Genomic DNA, 10,067 nt, shown 5'->3' on the forward strand with positions numbered 1-10,067 from the left:
AATCAAAAACATTTTGTACTAAGTCTGCAAAAGCCACTCCGCGTACGCCGTGTTATGATTTATAGGGTTGACTTATATGCGAATTCTTATAAATTCCCTGATTTCAGGGCTGTTTTTCTAGTCAGCTTATATGCGGAGACTTAGAGTGTATTATTGTTGAACAAGTTTGTTAGAATCTCTGCTCCGCATACTAGGTGACTTAATAAGTTTTTAATAAGTAAAATTAGGTATATTCTTGCTTTTTAGCATTATTACATAATATGGAGCTCGAATCTTTGCACAATGGAAAATAATAATTAATATTTTTTACACTCATAATTATTAGTTGTTTGCCTTAAAATTCGCTTACGGTTAAACCTATCACTTGACTTATAAATTAATGTTTTTAGGAGTTTATTAATATTGGTGTTGTTTGTGTAATTATCATGAAGACACATTTAGCTCAAAAATGTCGAAGAACTCAATCAATGTGCTTTAGTTTATGTATAAAAGCGCATAATTGTGTTCATTTGTTATTCGTAGGAAACCCAATTCCAATTTGTTGGGGCTCATGGAACGATCACAAGTTCCGATGTTTCTGTGGTTATGATGTGACTGGAGTTGATGACTACCAAGAACATACGACAGAAAAGCATCCTGGCATCACACCGAACAGTCTGCACATGTGCCCTCGCTGTCCCCATGTCTCTATAAACTACTACCATCACATGAACCATGTGGCTGCTCATGAGTCGCCTAAAGCTCTCAAGTGCCCGCACTGTTCATTTATTTGCTTGGACAGATTGGAATATCATATGCGGATGTGTATCTATGCAAGAGATGAGCGAATTGATTTTCAAATTATGTGCCGCACCTGTGGAAAGATATACAAGAGTCGCTTCACCTATCATGATCATATGCGACAAGCCCATGGGAGACAGAAACCAGAAAAACTCTTGTTTTGCTCACAATGCCCTTTCATATCTGTAACATCATTGGAGTATGTGAAACACATCGCTCGACACTCTAGTCATTTGGCTGCTACCTGTCGCAACTGCTCGTATATTGCCAAGAGTAAAGAACATCTATGGAAACATGAATCCTTATGCAAGACTAAAAATGTCAAGGTATTCAGAAAAGGGCCTACTCGTATCGCTTCATCTATGCCTGATGAAGCAGTTAAAACGGAGCCATTTAATGGGCAATCTCTCGAGTCCCACCGCCATCTTGGACCAACGATAATGAAAAAATCTGCTGGTCAGTAGCGCATCGCTTGATATTCGTTTCGTAGATTGAATAAATTATTTCAATATTCTGTAGGTGCAAATTTTACCTTGTAATACTTTGTCTTGTAATACTTGTAATTGCTATTCTCGACACCGTTTCAGTCATATGTTATTGAAGTTATTGATAAATTGCTATTACGTATAATTATTATAAATAAATTTTAATTATCATTAGATGTTTAAAATATCATGAACAGAAGTTGTTTTCAAGCTTTTTACCAAACCGATTCGAGAGAGCTGTTTGTAACATCATCAATGAAGAGACTAGAATGCCAACTTTCTGTACAAGAACTGGCTTTTGATATGTTTTAGATTATCTCTTTGTTCATGAAGTTGTCAGAATGTGCGAAATAGCTGTAATTCCATCAATATGTGCTTTGAAATTGTGTTAGATATCCTTGCGTAGTTGGTAAAGACTATTTCTGCAGATTGCAGTAATCAGCATTCAGATTTGTTGTTTGAAGATAAGTCTTTTCATTTCCAAAAAGATTATAACTTTGTTTGACGGTTGTTGCAGCTGCTAAAGACATAGCTAAGCACCTGAAGAAGAGCTCAGTGAAGCTAAAGAGGCTCTACGCTCATCAAATAGCTAAGAAATGTGCAACTAACACTGGTTTGTATATTTTAATCTTTTTGTTTCAATTTTTAATTTCGTTCTTTTTTTACCTGTTCAATCTAAATTGATGATTTTTGAATTTTCATTTTTATCCCATGAAACGTTTTTATAGTTTGTAGTCGCATATACTGACTGCCTTTTGACAGTATATAGCTGCATATTCAGTCTCTGGTAGGAATAATGTTGTTTTAATAAAAGGCGTGAATTAATTGTTAATCAATTTTTAGAAGAGTTGTCTGCTACTGAAAGTTCTACATTCGGCGTTCCTAGCGCTTGCAGTATTAAGTCGGAAGCCAGCTCAATGCAGCATACAGATATTGAAAAACCAAGTCAAGACATTCTTCCCTTTGTGGTCAATCCGAATGAGAACAGTGAATCTTCTCACTGCCCACCACCCCTACCACCGGACGACTCTTCTGAAAGGCCGCATGAGGTACGCCGCCCCTCTACCTCTGATCCAAGTGAGGACGGCTTCAGATGTTCGCAGGGCCTTGAGGAATTGCTTGACATGAATGATCTTACGATCAAGTCAAAGCTTTTTACTGTCGAAGGGGACGCTGCACAGGCTAGTGAGATGAGCGATACATCGCTCAGAGATGTGGAAAATATGGGCCTTGAAAGCGTATTAATACCTACAGAAACATCCATTCCTAGTCGCTCTGACGAGACATTGACGGGCTCTAGCGGGGCTGTGCCACCTCTTGTGGGCGAAGAGTCAACAATGACCTGCAATCTCAACCATTTGCAGTTACCAACTATTGCCAATGCTGACAATAGGGCCAAGAAAAAGGGCAGTGATATTGTCGAGCTGCCCCAAACGCAAATGCTTGTATCCAAAAGAGAGGAAGAAAGCAAGGAGAGTATGCATAATGAAATAGAGACGATGTGTGTGTCAACTAGCGACCTTTCAAACTCGACTGCGTTAGAGGCCATGAGTGACGAGCTGACCTCTGCAGCCGCACCATTAACTGATGTAGGAACGACAAAGGATACAGTTAGTAGCATACTATTATTTTTTTATTTTGTTTTTGCTTGATTTGAGTCCATATAGCTACATAAGCAGCTCTTAGTTTTTTAAATAGATACCTATTAATTTTATTTATTTACCATTTAAAGCAATTTAGGCTGTGAGGCGAAAAAACAAAAGTTGGTAAAGTAAATCATGTGTTTTGAAAAAAAGCTCTTTTTGTATAGCCTTGTTCTAAAAAGTAAATTGACAAGGTGTTGGTGTTTGGTATAAAGTGCAATGTTTGTTTTTGGGAAGAAGGAATGTAGTGAATGGTCAGACAGATTGGAGATAGGTTTTGAGTATTTTAAACAGCAAATATATAAAACACATTTAGCTCCTCATCATTAAGGGCATTTAGACGCTGGTAGTGACTGTCCATATCAGGTAGCATAACCCTGAAGCATAATTTTTGAAAGCTTCTAATTTTTCTTTATCAGTTTTTGATACTAAGGGATACCAGCTTGGAGCAGCGCAAAGCAAAATGACTGATTCTGGTAAAAGAGTGATAGGCCTTTTACTCTACACCTATTTTTCTGAGCTGATTAGAGCATGAGATGATGGCTGGGTCTAGTTTTTCAGATAGTAACATTGACATGGCTTGCGAACAGTAAATGCTGGTTATTTGTATGCCCAGAAGCTTGACATCATCAATATTTTTGATGTTCAAATTGTTTTATGCTGGTGTACCATGTTTCTATAGAAAGGAGAGGTTCCCACTGGTAACACCGCTGGAAGTGATATTGAACAAGATGATGATGATGATGAAGAGTTGGTTGTTAAGCGGACAACAGTGTGCTATACAGAGGTCTGTATGTCTACATAGTAATGCATATTCTATTATTTTGTCATAAGTTGTGTGTTTTCTAGCCGCACACAGTGAAACCACTGGCATACCTCACAAAGACTATGAAAGACTAGATGTCTCTGAATAAATACGTCCAAGAATATTTCTCTTACTACTCATCCTTTTGCTGCTTTGAGAAAATACATCATGTACACTAATTTGAGATCATTTTTTGCCACTAAATCTATTACTTTTGCGTATCGACTATATCGGCATAATGCTAGAAAGTTCGGGGCAGCTTGTAATTAATTGGAAGACAATGTTTTTTTTGCAGAGAAGAAGGGTTTCTAATTCACCAAGTAAAGCTGTGCCAGCTAGCTATGATCCAACCCAACTGCTACATAATCAACATCAAGCTGCAGTTAACACGCTGTTTCAAGATGAAACTGTTGACAGTTCTACTAACTTTGTGTCAGAATTCCCTGGGAAATCGAGTAGCAAATATTTTGTTCGCAACTCTTCTGCTTTAGTTGAAAAGAACCGTATGCAAGTAGTGAGTGTAGAAATGAAACCAACCTTGCCAAAAGAAGTCTCGAGTTGTAAACTACCAGCTAATATTGTGGAGACACCTGTAGGTGTCTCCACATTGAATATGACATCGCAATTACCGTCCGAGTCCAACAACAGTTCAGAGTTGGTCGATGTTTCCACGATTGCGTTACCCGTACAAGTGTCCACCTCCAAAGACCCTGAGTTTTTAACTGTGATTTTTAATGTTGACAAGCTTGATACTGTAGAAAATCTTAAACATGCGCCTTGTGAAGGGACAACAACTTACAGTCATGTTGCCAACTCAAGTCTTCATTCGGACTCTGTAATCCAACAGAATTCATCTGCTGAATCTTTTATTAGCGCAAACGTTAAGCTCCCTCTACCTACTCACATGACAAGATCGACTAAGTCTTTGACTTGTGTCATAACCCCATCTGACAGTAGCTGCGTCAGTGCTGATGAGCTGCCCGAGGTTGCTAAAGAAGTTTCCCACTCAGTACCAGCACTTTTAACAAATGATGCTGTATGTGACGTTACACCAAAAAGTTCAGAATCTTCAAATGGTGTGGCTACTGCGTCCGCTTTGAGTGAAAAGACTCCAATAGTTTTTTCAGAGACCACGGATGTTAAATGTTGTCCATTCGAGGCTGTTTGCTCTCCTCAGGTATTAATATCAAAGACAAAGAGTAAGCAAAAACGTTGTAAAAAGCCCAAAACTGAGCGAGTCGTTAAAGCAAGGACTAAACGTGTTATAAAACAAAAAACAAAACGAGTTGTGAAAGCAAAGTGCACTGCTTTACAGAGTTCTAAAGTTAGTGCTCAAGATGCCTGTGTAACAAAGCCTGATTCAGTTGTCAGCAGTAAGTTGCGTAACCCGAGTAAACGGCAGCGAAACGTTCAATCAAGAGCTACAGATGGCAAACGGGGTTCGAAAAATGTGAAACAAAGCAATGCAAAAGATAATTTAAAGAAAGAAAATGTACAGGATAGTGCTGAAACAACATCTTCTCAGTCCCAGAAGAGGCCGGCTGACCAGATCCAAACTGGAATCTTTTCCAAAAAAAGTAAACGAGCACAAAATAAAGCTGACTCACCTACCACTCTAGAAGCAGTGCAGGAAGTCAGTTCACGAAGCACTGATGATCTTTTGGAGACGCCAGAAAACGAAGAAAGAGATTTTGTAACTCCTGAAAAAAGGAAAAAGAAGATCAAGTTACATGAATATCTCAAACGAGGCCCTCGATCTCGTGATGAGCAATGCAAAACAAGCACAGGTGAGAGAATTTTCATTAATTTTTTTGAATATTGTTTTCTTTATCGCATAAATTAGAATACAATCACTGTTTTGTTTCATGTATATTTTTAATGCTGACATGCACTATTGAGAACACAATATGTTTCATCCAGATCATTAATCAATATTTGGGTTGGTGCTCTTTTTGGTGTGCAGCAGGCTAGGTCATACTTCTAATATATAGCAACTTAGTGATAAGCTGAACAATGATATCCATTATTCATCCTGTTCATATGATATCTGTAAATATCAGGTAAATTAAAAAAGTGATGATTACAATGAACTAAATTGAAATTATTTAGGTTTAACTTCATTGTTTTTTTTAGCTGGGACAAAGAAACCGATTGATACTGCGGATCAAAAATGTGGGGTCTATGGTATAACTACCAATTTGTCTCCCAATACCATCATGTCCATGAAAAAGCAGTTTCTGGAATCTCGAGGTGTTCGAACTGAAACCGAAAATCGGCTGCGTGCCATTGACTACGTTCTTGACCGAACAAATATATCTTCCAATTCTACTGCGGGTACTCATCTGTGTGGCAATTTGTCAAGCAGCAATATCTCACACGACCCATACAAAAACTTAACATATTTTTGCAGTTTGTGTAATGTTGTTCTTCATGGATTGAAAGATATCATTTACCATACAGATTTTCACTCATTTACACACTGCTTCCAGTGCAACCGACGCTTTGATGATATAGACTATTTGCACTCGCATATTGCGACTAATCATCTGAACATTCAACTTGCCGATTTTGAACGCTGGAAGTATATTATTGGCAAAAAGCATGAGCTTCCCTTTGAGGAGGAAGAGAAACAGGCTGCTCTCCTTTCACCAGTTCTTCCTCTCAATCATGATGAACCTTCTGAGTTGACTGTAATACCGTCTGGGAAACGGAGAAGTGCGGAAAATCACATAGAAACATCCCATGATGTGTCATTTAGTCATCTATTACTGGATTCTTCTAAGTCTTCAAATACTACAAGTATTGAATCTAAAATGGAAGGTTCATCTCATCAATCCGATAGTGTGCTTTGTGTGGAACAGAAAGCAAATATACAAGAAACCCTACCTGTAACCGGAGAAACAGAAAACCTACCAGCTGGATCGCCTAGAGGTGAATTGGAGTTGCAAGTATCACCATTTTCAACTAGCGAAATGCAATCCTTACTATCCACAAGTAGTTTCAAATTTGACTTGGAGAATAAAGCCTCGCAAAAGCGCCAAATAGTGACTTGTTCAACTCCTCAGGAGCCTGCAGATGATGGACAAGACTCGAATAAAATGCCCAGTGACAAACATGTTGTAGTTTCTAAAGATTTACAATTCAAAACAGAGTTGCATAGAGATGATGAATCCATATTTAGTAATAATAGCGCAAGAGTCATTTCCAACGAGCAAACCTTTCCAGATGTGCTGGCTCAACAGAAAGGACCTATTGTGGATAACTGTGGCAGCCAGATCTCAGCTGAAAACTCAATGATACCTAAAACTACCAAAGCACCAACACAAGCTATACCATATACCGATGTGGATGAAGGTGCCACTTTGGTGTCCCCGGACTGTTTGAATTCAATATCTAGTGATTCGTCAGTGTATTCTGATCATTCAATACAAAATTCTCACTCGAGCAGTGTAATCCAGTCTGTTGATCACCCCAAGGCTTCTTACAGTGATCGTTATAATAGATGCCCATCCCCGAGAGTCCGAGAAGGTTCCTCTCATAGAGACCGACATTGGTCACAAAAGCGCAGTCGCAGTCCATGTAAAGATATGGATTTACGACTCACTGGAAGACCTAGCAGTAATTGGTGTCACAACCAGGATGGAAGGGATAGGTGTGGTAGTAATGTTGACATCGGAATTTCACAACCAGATTGGTCGAGAGACTTGGACAAACACCTTGCTCTTGATAGTACCAATGAAGATGTGGATTTGAGGCATAGGAATGTCAGAAAAAATGATAATTCTACTCATCAGTCATTCAATTATGGCCTGTCACACCCTCCAACCCAATATTATACTAGCAGGTGGAATCGGGTGTCTAGTTCGATTGGTGGCCACAACAGAAGTCATGAGCATAGTGGGGCAGAGACTAGACAATATTCCTATGGTAGAAAGGCGCATCCTTCAGGTAAGTTTGACACAAAACTGTGAGTAGCTCAAGCATTTTTTGATTAAACCAAATATAACTAAAATATTTTTGTTAATTTCCTACATCTTATTTTAAAAATTATACATTAAATTAGCTTTCCCTTCAAGACAGCTAAAAATTTTTAAGTTGCTCTTAAAGTCAACTGCTGCATCCTGTTATAAGTTATTTAATAGCTATTTTTAAAAATAGTTATCAAGTAGATGGCGAATAGCATAATGTTACTGATCAATATTGCTATTGATCAATATTACGACGCTTCAAACCAAAAGTTCTTATTTTCTTGAGTGTTTATCGATATCAGTTATAATACAATAATGAAGCCCCTCGAAAAAGCATTTCAATTTGTTACATGAAGACGAAAGCCCGTCCAAAGTCAGATAACTTTAAAAAAATAGATGCTTTTTACTTTGTCCAAACTGGGCAAGAGACAGGCTAAATCTTTGCAAAATTTCAGCTAGGAGTTGTTTCTTATGCAACATATACAAGTTCTTACATCAACCATTGGATTAAAGGCTTTTTTTGGAAAATATCTGCATACCATTTAGCTCCGACCAACTGCCATGAAAACTGATTTTAGGCTATTATATTAGTTACCAGTTAAACAATTTTAATTACATTACAACAAATCCTAGGGCCATATAATTATTAATTTTTAATAAGCGCAGTTGTCTTACGTTCCTTCAGCCTGGGGTTAATAATTTTGTAATTGAAGGCTTTGCAAACGAATATTTTCGACTGGTATTAAACTTGTTGGACCGTTTTCAGTTTAGCTCCTATTTGTGACACCACTGTTTAGGGTACCCAATATCACATACAGTCCTTGTAGAAGCCATGTAGTGCGGATGGTAGTGTTATATTAGTTTGTTCCTGTTGCACTCTCGAGTTAAACTTGTCTCGCTTGTGAACTTAAGATGCTCTTGTTTCACTCTTTTCAGACATCAAGTCATATTAGCCATGATGGGTAATAAGCACCACTTGCCTCTGCAAACACAACAGGGGTTGCACTTGACTTTTTAAACACAATAGGGGTAAACGCAATAGGGGTACTAGATGGGAATGACAGTTTTTGTTACAACACTCATGGGAGTGGTCACATCCTTTTTGAGTTTTCCAAGAAGCCTTTTGTGCGAGTATCTTTTATATTGCTATAATGAAAACTTCAAAAATGTTCAAACATTTTTACTTTATCTGTAAGTAATATGTAGGCTGATTTTAATTCTGTTGTAAGGCAATTTAACTATGAAAAGCCCTTATTGGGGAAGTTTTTTGGCTTTACATGGTTTAAATAGTGTATGGGAGAACAATTTGTAATGACTATTTCTAGATTTAGTGGGTCTTTTGCCAAGCATTGGTCAGACCACCTTCTCTCTTAATCATATGTATGTAATAATGATGATATTGCATTAACTTTCAATTGTTGCAAATGTGCAACAGAGCATGTTGTTGTATTATCAGGTGCTGCAATGAACTTAGTCGATGGATCTGCTACTAAGGCTCCTGTAGTTTCCTACAGATCGAGTCAGCCAAAAGGATCGGCATATCAAAACTTAAACGAGTCGCATTCAACTTACTGGACTGAGAGCAGATCTGTTCCGAGCCAAAACTCTTTCAGCGAAAAAAGGCCACCAGACTTTATGTATGCTAGTAGCGGCCAGGATCGAGTTGGGAGGCATTCAGAGAGAACGAGTGAGCCTCATTACAAGCAGCATCATAATCCCAAAAGAAGAAAATGTTCCCGGTCAAAAGGAGGCTCTGATAGTCACAGACATTCCAATTTTAGCTCGGAGCATAATTCCAACAAGGGTCATACGTATAATTCCAAAAGAGAAAACTTTTTCATGGACAGACATACAAGCTGGAATGAAAGAAGAACTTCACGACGAGGTCGTGTTTCTGACAGGCGATCACGAAATGACTCGAATTCTAGTAGGGAGCATCAACGACTACCTGGTGAGATCACTAGCCACGGCCCTCAACGCTCCAGTAAGTCAAGTCGCAGAGATGATACAACAAGCTATGACAACAAGTCTTCACATTCTGCCAAATGTGATCAGTCGCCCAGCAAGTTGAACCAGCACAGGCACCATAAACATAACAGTTATGATGAACAAGAAGTTTTGATGACTACTCACGATGGTCAACTAGTTAGACTTAAATCTGGTAAAACCGGTGAACTTGAACTAGCATGAGTTGTACAAAGATGTTTTCAATTATCTAGTATTATTATTATCTTTTTTTCTCCTAAATGTGTCAGCTCAAATTTTTAATAGTATGTTGTCATGTTATTATTTGTACATATACGCATCTAAATGTATTTGTGAGGTCATGCATTGAATACCAGAATAATGCTTGTATTAATTGATGCACGTATAGCAGCATATGTCC

Source organism: Watersipora subatra, chromosome 7, assembly GCF_963576615.1.
Source record: "Watersipora subatra chromosome 7, tzWatSuba1.1, whole genome shotgun sequence".
NCBI lineage: Eukaryota > Metazoa > Bryozoa > Gymnolaemata > Cheilostomatida > Watersiporidae > Watersipora > Watersipora subatra.